Source organism: Pristis pectinata, chromosome 5 (genome assembly GCF_009764475.1).
Source record: "Pristis pectinata isolate sPriPec2 chromosome 5, sPriPec2.1.pri, whole genome shotgun sequence".
NCBI classification, from domain to species: domain Eukaryota; kingdom Metazoa; phylum Chordata; class Chondrichthyes; order Rhinopristiformes; family Pristidae; genus Pristis; species Pristis pectinata.
Window position 1 is genome coordinate 66318603 of NC_067409.1, and position 19788 is coordinate 66338390.

The 19788-nt window shown below is 38.9% G+C and overlaps 1 protein-coding gene across 2 annotated transcripts in view; it reads right to left on the minus strand.

Annotated features, from left to right (window-relative positions):
- Positions 1-19178, minus strand: part of macc1 (MET transcriptional regulator MACC1) — a 37791-nt gene extending 18613 nt beyond the window's left edge. Inside the window, exon 1 of one of the 2 annotated variants that reach the window (XM_052015707.1) lies at positions 18955-19178. The gene's annotated coding sequence lies outside the window, so the exon portion shown is untranslated. Of the gene's footprint in view, positions 1-18903 lie in introns of both variants that reach the window. The other variant, XM_052015706.1, reaches the window with a different exon arrangement.
- Positions 19179-19788: the final 610 nt, after the last annotated feature.

Consider the following 19788-nt stretch of genomic DNA (forward strand, 5'->3'; position numbering starts at 1 on the left):
TTTAACTTGTCCCTCCAAATGTGGTCAAATATAAATTCCCAAAAGCACTTCTTAAGGGTCACTACATACCTGATTGGGACATTTAAGAACATATAGCAACTAGTATCTGAAAAGTTACTTAAAGTGACAGCTAACAAAAAAAAAATGATCTCTGCAAATTTATATTTACCATGTCCAAGAGTACCTTTGCTTACAGATGCCTAACATGATTCTCAGAAATGGAGGTGAATTGTGGCTGAATGGAACTCTGCAAGTGACAATGCAAAATGAAGTGAAAGATTAGCCTGCTTCAAAGAAACCACCACTTCTTGGAGGCAGCCAATAACAGAGATCATCTTCATGCAACATGCCACTCTGACAATGTTACACATAATGAATTCTACAATCAAATCAGAAGTTTAATGGAAAAAGTTTCAAGCTTCCAATACAATGCTCTTCCTCTCTATCACATCAGTTTAGAGGTTTTAACAATGTTAACATAAATACATCCACATCCTTGAAGGAAAATGTAGCAGGTCCTAAACTACATTAGGCTGTTGTTTATTGACTACAGACTATGAACTTATTGACTACAAATTCAAACTCCAAGACCAGGGACTCAACTCCTTTCTTTACAACTGGATCCTTGACTTCCGGGCCAACAGACTGCAATCAGTGAGGATAGGCAGCAATACCTCTGCCATGATTATTCTCAGCACCAGTGCCCCACAAGGCTGCATCCTCAGCCCCCTACTCTACTCCCCATACATTTATGACTGCGTAACCAGATTCAGTTCTAACTCCATCTACAAGTTTGCAGATGATACCACCATAGTGGGCCGTATCTCAAATAATTATGAGTCGGAGAACAGGAAGGAAATAGAGCGCTTAGTGATATGGTGTCATGACAAGAACTTTCCCTCAACCAGCATAACAAAGGAGCTGGTAACTGACTTCAGGAAGGGGGGGGTGGCGCACATGCTCCTGTCTACAACAACAGTGCTGAGGTTGAGAACTTCAAGTTCCTGGAAGTGAATATCACCAATAGCCTGTCCTAGTCCAATCACATAGATGCCATGGGCAAGTAAGCTCACCAGCACCTCTCCAAATTTCATTGCCAGACACATGGCAGAAATTTAACACAGAACAATATGATGTTACATTTTGGTAAGAATGAGAAGAAGCAATATAAACTAGAGGGGAAAGCTTTATAAGAGTATATTAAAAAAAACTACTCTAGAAGGGAAAATTGAGAAAGTAGTTAAAAAAGGCATCTGGGATACTGGTTTGTATATATAGAGCCACAGAACAGAAGAGAAAAAGCTGTGATGAAGTCACTTATAGGAGTGGTGAACAGGCTGCCTGGTAGTAACCACATGGTAGATTGAGGATAAAGGAAGAAATAATAGGAATATCAGAAAACGATGGGGGAAATGGGAAACTCCGAAGGGAAAAGGTAGACTGGATGCGGAGCTCATGTGTTTTTGGGAAATTTCTTAACTCAGCACATTCTAGAGAAAACCAAAGAGCAGGCTATACCAGATCTTGTGTTGTGCAATATGATAGGATTGATGAATGACCTTATTGTGAAGGCTTCTTTAGATAGTAATGACGGCTGAATTTTTAATTCAGTTTAAGGAAAGAGACTATCCAAGATCAGTGTTTTAAACTACCATGTCACGAAAGCAGAGCTAGCTAAAGTGAAGCATCAAATTAGGTTAAGGGATCAGTCAATCAAGATGCAGTGGAAAAAAAATTTAAAGGTGATCTTTCAGAATGCACAGAATAGATAAATTCCAACAAGAAGGAAAAATTCCTATCGTCACTGATAAATATTAAAAAAAAACACTCCAATATCTGTAGACCTGCAAGGTCACTACACTTCCAAGGTAAAATGAAAATATTTGGGATAGTATCATAGCACATTAATTGCACAAAGACAGGTGGCAAGTAAGAAGATTGGATAGAATACAAAAAGCAGCAGCAAACGATTGAAACAATGAGGAAGGAAAAATAAAACATGAGATAAAGCTATGCAGAAATACAAGAACAGATGGGAGATAATAGACATTTAAAAAGGAGAAAAATAACATGATTATTGATCAATAGAAAGTGAATCTAGGTAATTAATAATGGAAAATAAGGAGATGGCAGATGAAATAAATAGGTATTTTACATCAATCTTCTCTGTAGAGAATACGTATCTTAGAAATAATTATAAATGAAGGATTGGAAGGAAGGAAAGAAGGAAGTCTGGAAAATTACAATCACCAGGGAAGTAGCACCGAGCAAATTATTGAGGTTTTAAACTGAGCAGATCCAGGTGCCTTAACAGAAATTGTTAGTGTGGTAGTTGATAAGTTAGTTTTAATTTTCAAAAATTCCCTATATTTGGAGAAAGCTCCTTTTAAGATGTCTTTATTAGCCACATGTACATCGAAACACACAGTTAAATGCATCTTTTGCGTAGAGTGTTCTGGGGGCAGCCCGCAAGTGTGGCCACGCTTCCAGCGTCAACATAGCATGCCCACAACTTCCTAACCTGTATGTCTTTGGAATGTGGGAGGAAACCCGAGCACCCGGAGGAAACCCACACAGACACGGGAAGAACGTACAAACTCCTTACAGACAGTGGCCGGAATTGAACCTGGGTCGCTGGCACCGTAATGGCGTTACGCTAACCACTACACTACTGTGCCTTTTGATTGGAAAACAGCAAATTATATTAATTCAAAATGGTTAATGACAGAAAGCAGAAAACTACAGGCCAGTTAGTTTAATATTTGTCATTAGGAAAATATTAGAAGCAATTATTAAAGGCATCATGACTTGATCAATTCTTATAAGATCATGAGGGGTCTTGACAGAGTGGATTTAGAGAGGATTATTACTCATAGGAGAATCTAGAACTAGGGGTCACATTTAAGACATGACGTAAAACTTCTTTCTCTCAGGGTGTCATGTGTCCCTGGAACCTTCTTGCTCAAGGTTCGAGAAAGCAGAGTCTTTGCATATTTTTAAGACAGATGTAGACAGAATATTGATAAGCAAGTGGGTGAAAGGTTACTATGGTAAAATTGATGTTATAGTCAGTTAAGTCATGATTCTGTTGTATGGTGGAGCTGGCTTAAAGGTCTGAGTGACCATCTCCTGTTCTTATTTTTCTGTTTTGTGTTTGTGTTTAGTCAGCATCAGGCATGCTGATCACTGGCTAATGCATGGGGCCTAATTTTGTGAATGCCTAATTGGGAAAGCTAACAAAATATTATTATTGATATGGGAAATGAATAGAGAAATATATAACAAGCACAAGTTCCCTAAGACATTGATGATTCTGCATTTGGAGTTCTATTTACAGCATTAGTCTCCCTATTTAAGGAAATTAATGCATTGGAAAAAGTTCAGAGAAAATTTACTCAACTAATATCTGGAATGGGCCAGCTATCTAAAAAAGGAAAGGTTGGACAGGTAGGCTTGAAACAGCTGGAGTAAAAACAGAAAATGCTGGAATATTTACCAGTTTAGGCAGCATATGTGGAAAGAAAAGCAATCAACATTTCGGGCCTGCCACCCATCGTCAGAACTGGGAAGGGAGTTACAAGTTAGTTTTCAGTCGGAGAGAAGGTGGAGGAGAGCTATGCAGAACAAAAGGGAATGTTTGTAATAGGGCGAGTTGAAATGGCTGTATGGCAGTGGTTATCAGCACATTAAGTTTCTTGGTCTGTTTAATGAATTGTTAATGCTAAGATTGTGGGACCTGCCTGGTAGGCCAGACTTATACAAGTAGGCTAAGAGAAACGAGAGACAACATGATTTAAAAACAGAAAAATGGAAAATGCTGGAGAGAAAAAAATAAGCAAGTCACACAGCATCTGCAGAAACCTGCTGGATTTTAGAGACAAGGAAAGTGAGGGATATTTTCATTTATATATTAAAGTGTGAGGGGTTTTGACAAGCTGAATGTGGAGAGGATGTTTGCTCTTCTGGAAGAATATAGAACTAGGGGGTCACCATCTAAAAATAAAGGATCATCTGCTTATGACAGAAAGAGCTGAATTTTCTTTTTCTCTTAGGTTTAATGTCTTAGGAACACTTCTTCAAAAGATGGAGGAAGCAGGGTCTTTGGATCTTTTTTTGAAAAGGCAAAAGGCAGATTAGCCTAGGTAGTTGATTAGCGATGAAGTGAACAGTTACCATGGGTAAACAGGGGTATGGGCATGATGTTACAATCAGATTAGCCATGATCTTAATGCATACTTTCATATACGGTTATAAAATATTAGCCACAAATGTATTCGGTTCTGTTCAGCACACTTCTAAAAGGACATGAAGACCATATAAAATGTGTAGAACAGATTTTTTTTTAAAAGTGATTCCAGGGATGAGGAACTTTTGTTTTGGGTAGACCAGAGAAGCTGGGAACAAAAGGAGAATAAAACTGGAACTGCTGGATGTATTTAAAACTAAGAAGAATCCAAGAAGAGTGGATGAAAAGCAACTATTCCATCAGTAAAAGGGACCAGAGGACATAGAATGAGAGTGATCAGCAAAAGAATCAAATATGGCATGAAGAAATTTAAAACAGTGGGTGGTTATAATCTGAAATGCACCATCAGGTAGAGTACTGGAGGCAGATTCAATCGTGCTGTTCAAAAGGGAACAAGTGTTAGAACGGAAAGCATTTTCAGGACAATGAGGAGAGAGCTGGATTGTTCTAGTCCAAAGCCAGCATGGCTTCTATCGGTTAAATAGCCTGGTGTAGATAAATGCTGTATTAATGCTGTAGCCTGGGATTCTGTGATATTTGTAGAAAATGATTGCCTGATAGGATGATGTGATTTGATAGTTAACCCTGCAAATTACAGGCAATAGGGGTTAATTTTCACAATTATCTCACAAGCAGTCAATTAAAATAAGGCAAAGCAACAACAGAAAAAAAAATGAGGAAATGCAAATAGTCAATGTGTCAGACAATATCAGTAGATTGGAACAGAATCCAAAATAAAGTGGACTAACTACTCCAATTTGCTATCTACAGCTCTGTGTACTTGAGGTTGGCCCCAGGCCCTACCTCAAACAACTTTGAACAAACATATCTGTTATCATGTACACTTTGAGGAACCAATCATTCTCTGTATAAATACAGCAACTAGTCTCCAGACCACTTGTGTCAAGTGGCTCCCTGCTGCGTGCAGTTCTAATAGAAACTGGTCTTTGTTTATACAGCTGCACCTTATGATCACAAAACTGTTGCCTTTGAACTAAATTTCACTGCAAGTAGTTAGCTATGGTTTTCTTTTAGGTATTTCAATGCCTTAATATATTTATTAATACCTGTAAATGCCCTGGGAACAATATAGGGTACATTTATATTTGGAAGTACAAAGGGAGAGGCACAGCAGTATCCATTTTTTTTTATCTCGGGAAGATATCCCTATCCTTCACAGATAGGACCTTTTTCACATCTGTCAACTGAAAAAAGCACTGTGCACACCAACTAGTGTGGACAATTCAAAGAGCTGCCTGCTCATTCCATTTAACTTACCTGTGACTCTAATTAAAGCTGTTTATATCATTTAAAATACATGGCACCTGCCCTACCCATTCCAGTCTCTCTAAACCTCCAGAATTGCTTTCCCAGTGAAAGCACTTTTACAAAAAAAAATAAATTTTAGTGAAAAAACAATGGACCTTAATGGACCAAAATCTGCTGTGGAAACAATTGAGCAAATTTCCTAAAAAGATGAAGACTATTTTGGACATTTCAAACTTCCCAATATTAAGATCTGAAGCAACTAAAATTCCCGAAGATCAAAAATGATAACAAATCTAGAACTTGTGGGGAAAAGGTCCCAACATAATAGAACATATAATAAGACATCGGCCTCAAAGGATGCAAAGGCATTAAGAAGGGCCCAGAAAGGACTTACAAGAATGATTCCTGGGATGAAAAACTGCAATTACAAGGATAGATTGGAGAATCCGGGACTATTGTCTCTGGAGAGCAGAAAGCTTAAAGGAGATCTGATGGAAGTATGTGAAACGATAAGGCTGAACCCACTGGTGGAGAAGTTGAATAAAAGAGGCCACAGGCATAATAAAGGGGAAGAGAACTAACAATGTTATGAGGAATAGATTTTTTTTTAAAATGCAGCATATTGTTGGAATCATGAATGCACTGCTTGCTGACCTGGTGAAGGCAGGTTGCAATGTAGCCATCAAGAGGGAATAGGATAAATACGTGGAGGCAAAAAAAAATTACAAGGCAATGAAGAAAAGGCTGGTAGGTGGAACTATAGATTTGCTCTGAAAGAGACCCTGTGTGAATATGAAAGGCCTTCTGTGCTGTAACTATTTGATGATTCTACATTAATTGGGAGAATATGGAAGACTAACACAGGATGGGGAAAAGCAGCAACCACAAAAGATGGTAATTGGAAATAAAAGCAGAAAATGCTGGGAATACTCAGCAAGTCAGGCAGCACCAGTTTTGATCAAAAGTCATCAACCCAAAACATTGACTGTTCCACTCTCCAATGTTGCCTAACCCACCAAGTATTTCTAGTATTTTCTTTTTTGAAAATACATAACAGGGAAAACTTAGCAAAGCTGGGGATCACAGAAGCCTCAACCATTTTCATGACAACATTTCATTTAAATAATTTGTAGATCTTAGCCCAGCAACTGGCTGAATTGATAACCTAGCCTATAGTTTGGGAGCACAACCAAGTGACAGGAGGCGAGATAATGGGGATGGTTTCTGTAGTCACGGCAGAGTGTGATTCTTTGAGCAAAGGCTGAAAGCTCACTCGTGGGGTTTGTGGTAAATATTCCTTTGCCCCATCTCGCAAGACGTGTTGAAAGAAGCAAATACCCCAATAACTCGCACCATGGATCTGTCAGTTAATGGCCGATTTCTTTTTGCCAAGATTTTAAACAGACAGGAAGAAGCTGGGTCATTCAATCACAAGTTTAAACTAGTGCTTCTACGCCACTCCCTTTCAGGAATGAGCCGTAATTGAGTGAATAGTCCTCATGCCGAACTGACGGTTGTGTCTCAGTCCCCCTAATGCAGACATGAACATCAAACTGTTAGATGACATTCATACGTAGTATTAAAGGAATGTGACATTGCCAGAAGTGCCACCATTTAGATGAGAAGTTCAGTCATGGACATCATAGATCCTCTGTCACTGTTATGAAGAAGTGGAGAGCTATCTGCAGTGGATGAGCAATATTTTTGCCTTGATCAATATCACACACACATTACCTGTCGTTATAACACTGATATTTTTGTCACTTGCTATACACATTTAATAAGCCAGATTTTCCATGTTACAGGAAAGTTTAATTCAAAAATTCCTCTTGTTCTCTGGATTGACAAGAATGCAGTGTGGTAAAGGAGATGAACTGAATGTGCAGGAACTACTCATATAGCATTTGTGGCAATCTACGTTTCTCCAATTAGCACTGTTGCACAACAAGCCGAGTATTTCCTGCAAATTCTTTATATTTCAGATTTCAGTAGTATTTCATTTGCAGTATTTTGCTTTGTTGTAATATATTGAAGACATTATTTATGAATAGAATGCAAGTTATGAATTCAAATGCCTACTTTTGCTGCTAATTCATTCATCAACACAATATTTTCATTGTTGTTAAACTGGTTATTGTGACAAACAATCCCAGCTGGGAAATCAAATACTCTGGAAGAACTCTCAAATGCCCTTAATGCATGCATCATTTTGTCACTGGTCTTTTTTTTTTAAAAAGTGGCAAGGCTGTTATTGTGCTTCCTTGTCATTGTTGATTGTCCCAGATGTGATCATATATTGGTCAGTCTAACTTAAAAAATACAAAACAGTCATCACTAATTTGTTGTTGGCATTAGCCTGTACTATCAATGTGGTTATGGTGACAATGCATCAAATATTACTGATCCAGGCCTGCTGCCCCATCTGTACTGGGGAACTAAAGTCCCAATTGCAAATCACTCCTGAAAGCTTTGTCAAGTTTCAAAATCCATCCTTTGACGTTCAGAAACATTTAAAGATAATTTTAAAAGTATCCCATTCTTAATGATTAAAGATTATTGAAAAATATTTAAAAAGTTTGGCAAAATACAAACAAATAGAAATAATAAAAGAACCCTGCCTTCTCTATCTTTGCTAGATAGAGCTACATTGTTGATGTCCACAACAGAGTGAACTAATTGAACTGGTGGCATCTGTCATTTATTACATTTAGACTGGTGTGATTAACTCAATGTGTCAAATCCTGGATTTTCTGCCACTTATAAGGCTAAATGCCAGCAGTTCAGTTTGAAACTATTGACATGTGGCAGCAAGATGCAGCTCAATATCTCAGTTAAATCTGATGGAGCAGTTATTACCTTGAGTACATCAGACAACTCCTACCTTTGGCAATTTCAGTAACCAAAAATGTCCAAAAGGTTTCTAAAACTTAAGGAAATAAAACTTCTTTATATACATAAAAAATTGCAGAAACTTCTTTAACTCCACAAGTCAGACTGGGTATACCAGGGTAAATTTTTATTTAGTCAATAGGGAAAGAACTTGGCCTCTATCCCAATGCTTGTTGACAAATGTGCTGTAGTGAAACTTGACAGAACCTATCCAGCTAACTATGAATTTTGATCCTTGCTTTAGCACCCATACTTTTGATACCTATTCTGGAGTCCAGATAGACTCTTGACCTCACAATACAGCTCATAGTGGCCTTGCACCTTATTGTCTGCCTGCACTGCACTGCACTTTTTCCTGTATCTATAACATTATATTCTGCATTCTACTGCTGCTTTTCCCTTGTACTTTGATGTACTGATGTGATGAAATGATCAGTATGGATGGCATGCAAAACTAAGTTTTTCACTGTACATGTGACAATAATAAACCAATTTACCAGTTACTGTATTCACAATGTATATCAAAGCCAATGCATTAAAATATCAACTGATTTTTTTTTTTTACAGATCATTAAACATGCAATATGTTCCAAGACACTTTAATTGAGATGAAACTGAAAGATGGGAAATACATAGGTTTTAGAAATTTCGTAAAATGGCACAGAATGGAGTCAAGGCCTGAGCTTAGGCAAAAAGTTCGAGAATTGCAGTAGGATAGTGACATCTGAAAGTTCTGCAACTAGTGATGATGCACGTAGAAAGGTGAAGAGGACCAAAGCATATAATTGAAATAAAAGGTTAGGGCAGCATGCAACAATGTGAAGCAAACAAATGATTGGAGTTGAAGACAAATATCTGTTTCAGAGAAGATGAGGCTGTTGGATGAGCTGAGTTAGTTTGGTTCAACATGCAGGAAGAGTGCTTTGAACAAAAACAGAGTGGAAATATAAAACAGACAATAGGATGCCAAACAAAGACGATGGGGATTTGACAAAGAACTTGGTAGTGGATGAATATGGAATTGCACAGCAATAATGCATTTAAGGACTTTAAGAACTGGAAATTAAAGGTGATAAGTAGATCATAGGTGGTCTTTTCATAATATATTTACTGACATGTATATTTACAGAACCTTAAATGGAATCCTATGATTTGCGGTGCAGGACACAATCAAGGTTAAAGAGTATAAAAAGCAAAGAGTTGATACTACTAAGATGATCTCAAACATGAAATTACTGATTGACATCTGATATAGTCAACAAATCAATGTATTGATACTGGCAACAGATGATATTAGCATTAGAGTCTCTCTCACTTTGAAGCATGAGTAGTCTGCATGTCAGAATCTTTCCTTGTGACTTGGAAAGAGGGCACTTCAGCCCATTGAGTTTATACCAGCTCATAGAGCAATGCCATTCCCCACTAAATTTCCCTGTAACCTATTCTCCCCATTGTCCTCCTAATTCAAAAGATTCTACTACTCACCTACACCAGGACAATTATCAGTGATCAATTAACCTACCAAGTCATACGCTTTTGGGAAGTAGAAAGAAACTAATCTTTAAAAATGAATCAATTCCATATCTCTGCTGTCTCTGTCTGAGACATTTTTAATATCACTGTTCCACATTTTCCCATGTTACCAAATTTCAAATAACAATCAATTACTCACTAAAATGTACTCCAGTATTTATCCCAACCACCCCCTATGGCAAAGCATTCTGTAAGTTACAAGTCTAATCATAAACATATAGAACTGTGGAATGTTATTCCCAAATTGTTCATTATGAGCAACTACATATATTTACTCATTTACCTTAAATTAGAGACCAGGGTCAAAGTTATGAATCATAGGGTTGACCCTGGCACTTGAAAAGACTTATTTACTCCAAGAATCTGGCAGGCTTAAGGTTTTGTGGAACTGAACAAATATCCAAGTAGTTCAACTGTAGATGAAAAAAAAATCAAGAAAACTGCAAATGCCGAAAATGTGAAATAAAAACAGAAAATGCTGGAAGCACTCAGCCAGCATCTGTGAAAAGAGAAACAGTTAACACTTCAGGTCTAGGACTCTTCATTAGAATTGGGAAAGAAAAAGTTAGATAACGTGGCAGAGCAGGACAGGGAGGGGGAAGGGAATTTCTCTGATGAGGCAGGTCTCATTGTTTCTCTTTCCCAGGTTCTGGACCTGAAATGTTAAGTGTTTCACTTTTCACAAATGCTATCCAACCTGTTGAGTGTTGCCAGCAATTCTGTTTTATTATAGTGATTGAACCATTATTTTTTTTAATGCAAAGTAAAGATCAAGATCAATCTCAGCATCCACATAGAGATTTCAGTGATTATTTATTTTCTTTTAGGATCTGGGCATCTATTGCCAATCTCAACTGCTCAAGTAGCAGCCGTGAGTCACCTTTTGAAACAGTGGAATCTTTGTTGTGAAGGTACACCACAATTCTGCTGCAAGGGAAGTCCCAGGGTTTAAACCATATTTAAATTAGTGGTACATTTCAAAATTAGGATTGTGTGTGATTTGGATTGCAAGGTGAAGGTGTTCCCACATATCTGTTACCCTTATCCTTCTTAGAGCTAGAGATGGCAGCTTTCAAATTTGCATTTAAGTAGCCTGCGTATGTAACGTAGGTGGTACATACTGAAGGCACAGTGTGTTGCTGGTAGAGGAAATGAATGTTTAGTATGGTGGATGGGGTGCCGATCAAGTGAGTTGCTTTGTTCTGGATGGTATTGAGCTTCTTGGATGTTGTTGGTGCTGCACTCACACAGGCAATTGGACAGTATTTCATAACACTTCTGACTTGTACCTTGTAAATGGTGGAAAGGCATGGTGACCCAAAGAGTTGAGTCACTCATCACAGGATACTCAGCCTCTATCCTACACATGTAATTACAGTACATAAGCGACAGATTCTGTTGAATTTCTGGTCAAGGTTGATAGATAGGAGTGTGAAAGCAGGGATTCATAGAGTCACAAGAATGGAAACAGGCCCTTTGGCCCAAGCAGACCAAGATTCCCGTCCAAGCTAGCTCCATTTGGCCCATATCCTTCTCAATCCTTCCTATTTATGTGCCTGTCCAACTGTCTTTCAGAAGTTGTTCTTACCTCAACAACTTCCTCTGGCAGCTCATTCCATATACGTCCCACACTCTATGTGACAAAAAGTTGCCCCTCAGGTTCCTATTAAATCTTTCCCTTCTCACCTTAAACCTATGCCTTGTGGTCCTCCATTCCCCAACCCTGGAAAAAATACCGAGTGGATTCACCGTCTTTGCCCTTCATGATTTTATACACCTCTATAAAAAAATCACCTCTCAGTTTCCTACATTCCAAGGAAAAAACCCTAGACTGTCCAACCTCTCCCAAAAACTCAATTCATAGAACCATAAGGCCTTAAGACAGACGAGCAGAATTAGGCCATTCAGCCCATTGAGTTGGCTCCGCTATTCGATCATGGCTGATTTATTTTTCCCTCTTAACCCCATTCCCCTGCCTTCTTCCTGTAACCTTTGAAACCCTTACCAATCAAGAACCTATCAACCTCCACTTTAAATATACCCAATGACTTGGCCTCCACAGCCATCTGTGGCAATGAATTCCACAGATTCACCACCCTCTGGCTAAAGAAATTCCTCCTCGTCTCAATTCTAAAGGGACATCCTTTTATTCCAAACTGTGCCCTCTTGTCCTAGACTCTCCCACTACTGGAAACATCCTCCCTACGTCCACCCTATCTAGGCCTTTCAATATTTGGTAGGTTTCAATAAGATCCCATCATTCTTCTAAACTTCAGTGAGTACAGGCCCAGCGCCATCAAACACTCCTCATACGTTAACCCTTTCATCCCTGGGATAATTCTCTTAAAACTCTTCTGGACCCTCTACAATGCCAGCACATCCTTCTATAGATATGGGGCCCAAAACTGCTCACAATACTCCAAATGTGGTCTGACCAATGCCTTATAAAGCCTGAGCATTACATCCTTGCTTTGATATTCTAGTCCTCTCGAAATGAATGCTACCATTGCATTTGCCTTCCTTACTACCGACTCAACCTGCAAGTTAACCTTTAGGGAATCCTGCACTAGGATTCCCAAATCCCTTTGCACCTCTGATTTCTGAATTCTCGCCATGTTTAGAAAATAGTTTGTCTTTATTCCTTCTACCAAAGTGCATCAACATACACTTCCTTACACTATATTTCATCTGCCACTTCTTTGCCCGTTCTGTCAACCTGTCCAAGTCCTTCTGCAGACTCCCTGCTTCCTCAACACTACCTGCCCCTCCACTTATCTTTTTATCATCTGCAAACTCGGCCAAAAAGCCACCAATTCCATCATCCAGATTGTTAACATATAACATGAAATATAGACCCAACTCCAACCTGAGGAACAACTCTATCACCAACAGCCAACCAGAAAAGGCCCCCTTTATTCCCACTCTTTGCCTTCTGCCAGTCAGTCAATCTTTTATCCATGCTGGTACCTTAGCTGTAATACCATGGACTCCTGTCTTGTTTAGCAGCCTTATGTGCAACACCTTGTCAAAGGCCTTCTTAAAAACCAAATAAACAACATCCTCTGACTCTTTGTTTCCTGCCTGTTACTTCCTCAAAAAATTCCAACAGATTTGTCAAGCAAGATCTCCTCTTAAGGAAACCATGCTGACTTCTATCATGTGCTTCCAAGTACTCCAAAACCTCATCCTTAATAATGGACTCCAAAATCTTACCAACCACCGAAGTCAGGCTAATTGGCCTATAACTTACTGTCTTTTGCTTCCCTCCCTTCTTTAAAAGTGGAGTGACACTTGTGATTTTCCAGTCCTCTGGAACCATTCCTCAATCTAGTGATTTTTGAAAGATCACTACTAATGCCTCCACAATCTCCTTAGCTACCTCTTCAGAACACTGGGGTGTAGTCTATCCAGTCCAGGTGACATATTCACCTTCAGATCTTTCAGCTTCCCAAACACCACCTCCTTAGTAATAGTGACTACACTCACTTCTGCCTCGATTCTCTCAAATTTCTGGCATGTTGCTGATGTCTTCCACAGTGAAGACTGACGCAACATACTTATTCAGTTCATCCACCATTTTTGTTTCCTATTACTACCTCTCCAGCATCATTTTCCAGCGGTCTGATGTCCACTCTTGTCTCTCTTTTACTCCTTATATATCTGAAAAAGTTTTGGTATCCTCTTTTATATTATTGGCTAGCTTACCTTCATATTTTATCTTTTCTCCCCCTTATTGCTTCTTTTTAAAAAAAAGTTGCCTTCTGTTGGTTTCTAAAAGCTTCTCAATCCTGTAGCTTTCTGCTAATTTTTGGAATATTGTATGCCCTCTCTTTCGCTGTCCTGTCAGCCATGGTTGCCTCATCCTCCCTTTAGAATGTTGCTTCTTCTTTGGGATGAAATGATCCTGTATCTTCTGAATTACTCCCAGAAACTCCTGCCATTGCTGCTCCACCATCATCCCTGCTAGGGTCCCCTTCCAATCAACTTTGGCTAGCTCCTCTCTCATGCTTTTTAGTTACCTTCACTCAACTGTAATACAGATTCATCCTATTTGAGAGGGAGAAGCTAAAACTGCAAGATGAATTCTATCATATTATGATCACTACCTCCTAAGGGTTCCTTTACCTTAAGCTCCCTAATCAAATCTGGTTCATTGCACAACAGTCCCTTGAGTCCTGGCAACATCCTTGCAAATCTTTTCTGCACTCATTCCAGTTTAATAATTCTCTGGCTGTGAGCAACTCAATTTAAGAAAAAGCAGCAACTTAAAGACTCAACAGAACCACTTTTTCCATTAGTGTACGTTATTCACTTTTTTTCAAAACTATTTTCACTTAATTATCATTTAAAAGTACCTCCTAGCATCTGAGCACAATTTCAAGAGACACCGTGAACTAGCACAATCTGACAACTTTGACTAAGAGGCTGACCGGTTTACCAACCAAGGTCTTATCCCGACAAACTAATCTTAAACCAACAACATAACCTCTTGAAGCATGTGAGCAGGATTGTATTTGGGTGCAATTCATTAACATTTAAAATTTCCTAATCTTTTTGTTGGCTCAACTGATTCAGTACAAATTATATCAATATATCCACTGAAAACAAGTGAAAACAAGACCACAAGGTCTTTATAATTCAAACAGAATTAAATTATCATTATGTCACAGTTCTCAGTTTACTATGATCTGGGAAACAAATGTATTAATGCAAATAAATAAGAGTTTCAAGTACAACAGTTTTCAAAATACAGGTAACAGTACTGATCAAGAACTTGTTTGTAAATACCAGCAATTCTGCAGCAAACATACAATATACTAATATTTACCCACTTCATCACTGGTTCCACTCAACTTCTCCCCCCATCCAAGCCATAATCCCAAACCAACCCCACAACCCCATTCCCAATACACATCCACCCTCAAGCAAATGCAAGGCTCCATGCAAGGGCAAGTATTGAACTTGCTGGCCAATGATTTCCCAGTTTTACTTTGCATTTCATCCAACTATAACGCACAATTTTGTAGATGTCTCCCTTTACTGGGGAATCAAGACAAGATAAGACATCTTTATTAGTCACGTGTACATCAAAACACCCAGTGAAAAGCATCTCTTTGCATAGTGTGTTCTGGGGGCAGCCTGAAGTGTCACCACGCTTCTGGCATTCAGCGTGCAGAACGTACACTAAGTTACACCTGGTATAAGATCCCCAGGTCTACTTACTTGAATGGAAAAGGAAAGGCTTCAAAGCAAGAAGATATAAAAGACCTTTTAAAAATTATTTATATCTTTAAGTATTTTTAGCCGTTGTAATTTAAATTTTACTTTTGTAGCTATTTGTGCTTTTTGCAATACATCCAAACACATTGGGGGCTTTTCTCGGCTACCCACAGTCTAGATTACATTGCAAAAAGTCTTATTATTACAGTGCCTTCTTAATTGGATCTTAAGAGAATTCTTCTGACAAGGTCAGCATTCTGGATACAAATCTAAACAATTACGTGACGTCATTGGCGAGTACAGATGGAGAGCTGTTTTTAAGCAAGTTTCAGCTCATTATAATTAATAAATAGGATACAAGTTTTCTATTAAAACTAGTTTCATTTCTTTAGATTTCTTTAGATCAGTGACATCTATTCAAAAATCAATTATTTTTGGAAAACACAAAATCTTTTTGTTTAGTTCCAAAATCTTAGATTTGAACTTCACTTTGAGTGAACAATAAAACACTAAAGTTGAAATACTATGATTTTTTTTATTCTGATAATGTTAATATATTTTGAAGCACGAGATACAAAACTCCACCTTACTATTTTTCAGCAACAAAACAAACTGAACTGTGGTAATTGATGACAATATCTTTCAATTGAAACAATAGCTGACAAGTCTGGTGAACAACATGGGAAACGTACAATGAATGCCATGCAGCCACTAACTATAATAACACTGCCCAATGACATGCAGAAATAACGCTTGCCTGGACAGCCCTTGCAGTACTTGATAGAAGTCATTCGAGACAACCTGATCTGTACCTGACAACATCATCCTCGTGGAGATACGGTAACTACCACCAGCTATAGAGGTTATAACTGAGGAGAAGGCAGAGGAAACAAGGAGGAAATCGAGAGATCTCCTTCCTGGCCATAATTATGCAACTGCCAACGCAAACTTGCCAACAGCCCCAAACCAAATGTTTGAAAAATTGGCAGTGCAGTAAGGAAGATAGTTACAACAGGCAGAATGTATCTGCACTGATTAGATGGACATAAAAGCAGTACTTTTATTGATAGCAGTACTATCAATTGAATACATTTGGCAAAAGCAAATATGGTAACGTAATACATGGTGAATGATAGAAAATTGTATTAGAGGGATCTTGGTTCACATCCACAGAACCCTAAGGATAGCAGGATAGGCCATTGAAGTAGCTAAAGAGGCCTTCATTGGCGAAAGCATGGAATGTGAGACCAGGTAATTCATGATGGAAAGATATAACAAAAAAAAAGCTTCATTGGGGAATTCACACAATACTTTCAATGAAACTTATCTTCTTTTGTTACATCTTTCTAGCATGAATTACATGCTCTGGACACCACAATACAGGAAGGATGTGATAGCACTGGAATGGGTGCAGAGGAGAGTTGCAAGGTATCGGTTTATTATTGTCACTTGTACTGAGGTACAGTGAAAAACTTGTCTTGCATACCAATCATACAGGTCAATTCATTACATGGTGCAGTTACATTGGGTTAGTGCAGAGTGCATTGATGTAGTACAGATAAAAACAATCACAGTACAAAGTAAAGTGTCACAGCTACGGAGAAAGTGCAGTGCAATAAGGTAGATAATGAGGTCATAGTCCCTCATATAAGGGAACCGTTCAATAGTCTTATCACAGTGGGGTAGAAGCTGTCCTTAAGTCTGGTGGTACGTGCCTTCAATAAGATATTTATTTATTACTCACGTACATCGAAACACACAGTGAAATTCACCTTTTGCGTCAAGTGTTCTGGGAGCAGCTCACAAGTGTCCACACTCTTCCGGCGCCAATGTAGCATGCCCACAGCTCCTAACCTATACGTCTTTGGAACGTGGGAGGAAGCTGGAGCACCTGAAGGAAACCCATGCAGACACGGGGAGAGCGTACAAACTCTTTACAGGCAGCAACGGGAATTGAACCCAGGTCACTGGCACTGTAATAGCGTTACACTAACCACTAGGACTTTGTCAGGGCTGGAGAATTGCAGCCACAAAGCAAAAGTGACTTGGCTCGAGTTGTTTCCTTTGGAACAAAAGGAGACTGCAGGGAGGGATGACATACAAAGTTATCAGAATTGTAAACAAGAGAAACATAATTCCTTTGACAGAGAGGTCAACAACTATGAGTCACAGACTTAAGTTAATTGGCAGAAGCATTTGAAGATTTTTTTTTACCCAAGGGTTAGGAGAATCTGAATGGACAGGGAGACAGAAACCATTACATATTAAAAAGATAGCTGAGCAAGCACTTGAAAAGCCATATCTTAAGCAGCAGACTAATGTCTGGAAAGTGGATGACATAAAATTTGTTGTAGATTTCTGATTCTTTGGCTTTGTTAGTGACTGTCAGCAATAACTTTGTATTTTTAATGCTGAACTATGATACAATAGTTTGTTTCAACCTTCTTAGATTTCAAAGCCATTCATGAAATGTGTGTAATAGATTTTTTCTCTTTATCTGTCATGTTTTGTGATTTGCATTGTTTCCTTTAATTTCCAATTTTTGAGTTATTCAAATATGGTAATATTTACATTGAAATTATTTTATCTAAATCTCTGTTAATCTCATTGGTCCACACTGAAACATACAAATGACCATTTCGTGCACTATAATGTAATTTAGTTCTTGTTGTTTCCCACCTTTACACTATCTAATTAATTTCTCATGTTCATCCGAAACTTTAAGAACTTTGGGGTTTATTAATAGCCTGCCATGTAGAAATTTACCAAAGGTCTTTCAGGAAGCAACACAATGTCAAATTTACTGGTCTAGTACTAAAAGAAAGTCACCAGTCAACCATACCAGCAGTATAAACACAGATGAATGATCCAGAATTATGTCATTGTATTCTAAATCATCCTTGCTCCTCCTTTCTATAACATAAAGACAAACTCCGGGGAGGGGATTAAGTACACGTTTACCTATTTTGTTGGACAATCCCTCTATCCTTGCACCATATCCCGATTTGTAGATCGGGAGATATTCTATACAAATGCAAGAAACACTCGGGCAGGTCAAGCAGCACCTATACAGCTAGAAACAAAAGTTCTTATTTCAGGTCGGTGACCTTCCAATGCAGACGTTTAAAATCCCCAGTCATTTAATCGTCAGCTCTTGTGCGATTGAAGTGAACTCCAATGCTGCCCTGCCCTTCACTAAAGGAGCATACAGAAAGTGACTCAGTCTGTTTTTGCGATATCAGGAAGTGCCATGTTCAAAGAACCTGGAAAACTCTGAGGAAAGAGATCTATTTTCGACGAGCACAATAGGATAACAGTCTTTACCTTGTATTTCATATTTCCAAAGCAAAAACCTCAAATCATTTTAAAAGATCCTGGCAGGATACGAGAAAGAACATTTGGGAAAGTGGCTGAAAAAAAACCCATCAGGGAACCGATATTTCAATGATCTGAAATAATCACATTCAACTCAAAGCGCCTCTTATTGTTCCAGTTGTCATTAATCCAAAATAGCTTTTCACTTCAAACATATGTAGAAGATATTAAAGTTAGATTTCCAACCACAAACAAGTTAGACGCATAAAACTGCTCTTAATTTGACGAGTAACATGTATCAATATTCGCAGCGGTTCTAAATGAGAAACCTATTTCCATTTCTATAAAGATAGACTTTAATCTCAATGTTCCAGTGGATGAAATATTACCATGCAGACAACAGAGTGCGGAAGTTGCTGCCCCCGACTCACCTCACATCAGAAATCCTATCGTCAACACCGGCCCCCTCCCCCTCCACTCACGATATTATTGCACTTCAAATAGGTACAGTCCCTGGAGATGTGGTGTCCACCGTGGTGATTTCCTCGTGGTTTGCGGAGTTTCGCTTCGCCCTGGCGCTGACAGAAGTAAACACTCCCAAGCCCAGGTGAACGCGCCAGCCGCACCTCACTCCCGTGCCTGCCCACCTGCACCATGCCCCGGTGCATTGTGGAACTTGGAGTTCACCCCGCTCCAATCCGGCGAGCGCAACCGCATCGCCATTCGCCAGCCTCGGACTGCAAATCCCAGAGCGCTCTGCGATCCCAGCGACACACCTGGAAGTGGGAGCGTTGTCGGAGAAGTTTCGTTACGTGCCGCCGAAGGAGATGAGAGTTGGATCACATGCCTTGCTGCATGAAATACGAGCTTCTGTTGAGAGAACGGATAATAGTCGTTTGGAAAAAAAGACAAGTTTTTTTTTCGCAATGCAGCAGTGACCACAGTGAAATAATTCGCTTTTCTACCCTTTATACTTTACTGCTTTGTAGTGTTGTAGCAAAGTTTGCTCCTCTTTTTGTCCAGATTAATTATCCACACACCTATTACTTAAAAACTTAACAACATGAATGCAGTCTTCCTGAGTGCCTCGACTTCACAAACCTGTCCAAATTCTGCACCACGGTTCCAGCATCGGCTGCCTCTTTTGTCTCCACGTATAGCCTGTTCTATTCCAAAACGTGTTTATCATTTTCATCCTTTATGATCTCCTGATCTGCTAAAAATCTATCATAATATCCTTATCCTTGCTTAAGAACTTGTAGATGGCCTCGCTATACACACAGCTCTGGAACATCTGGACAGTAAAGACACCTACG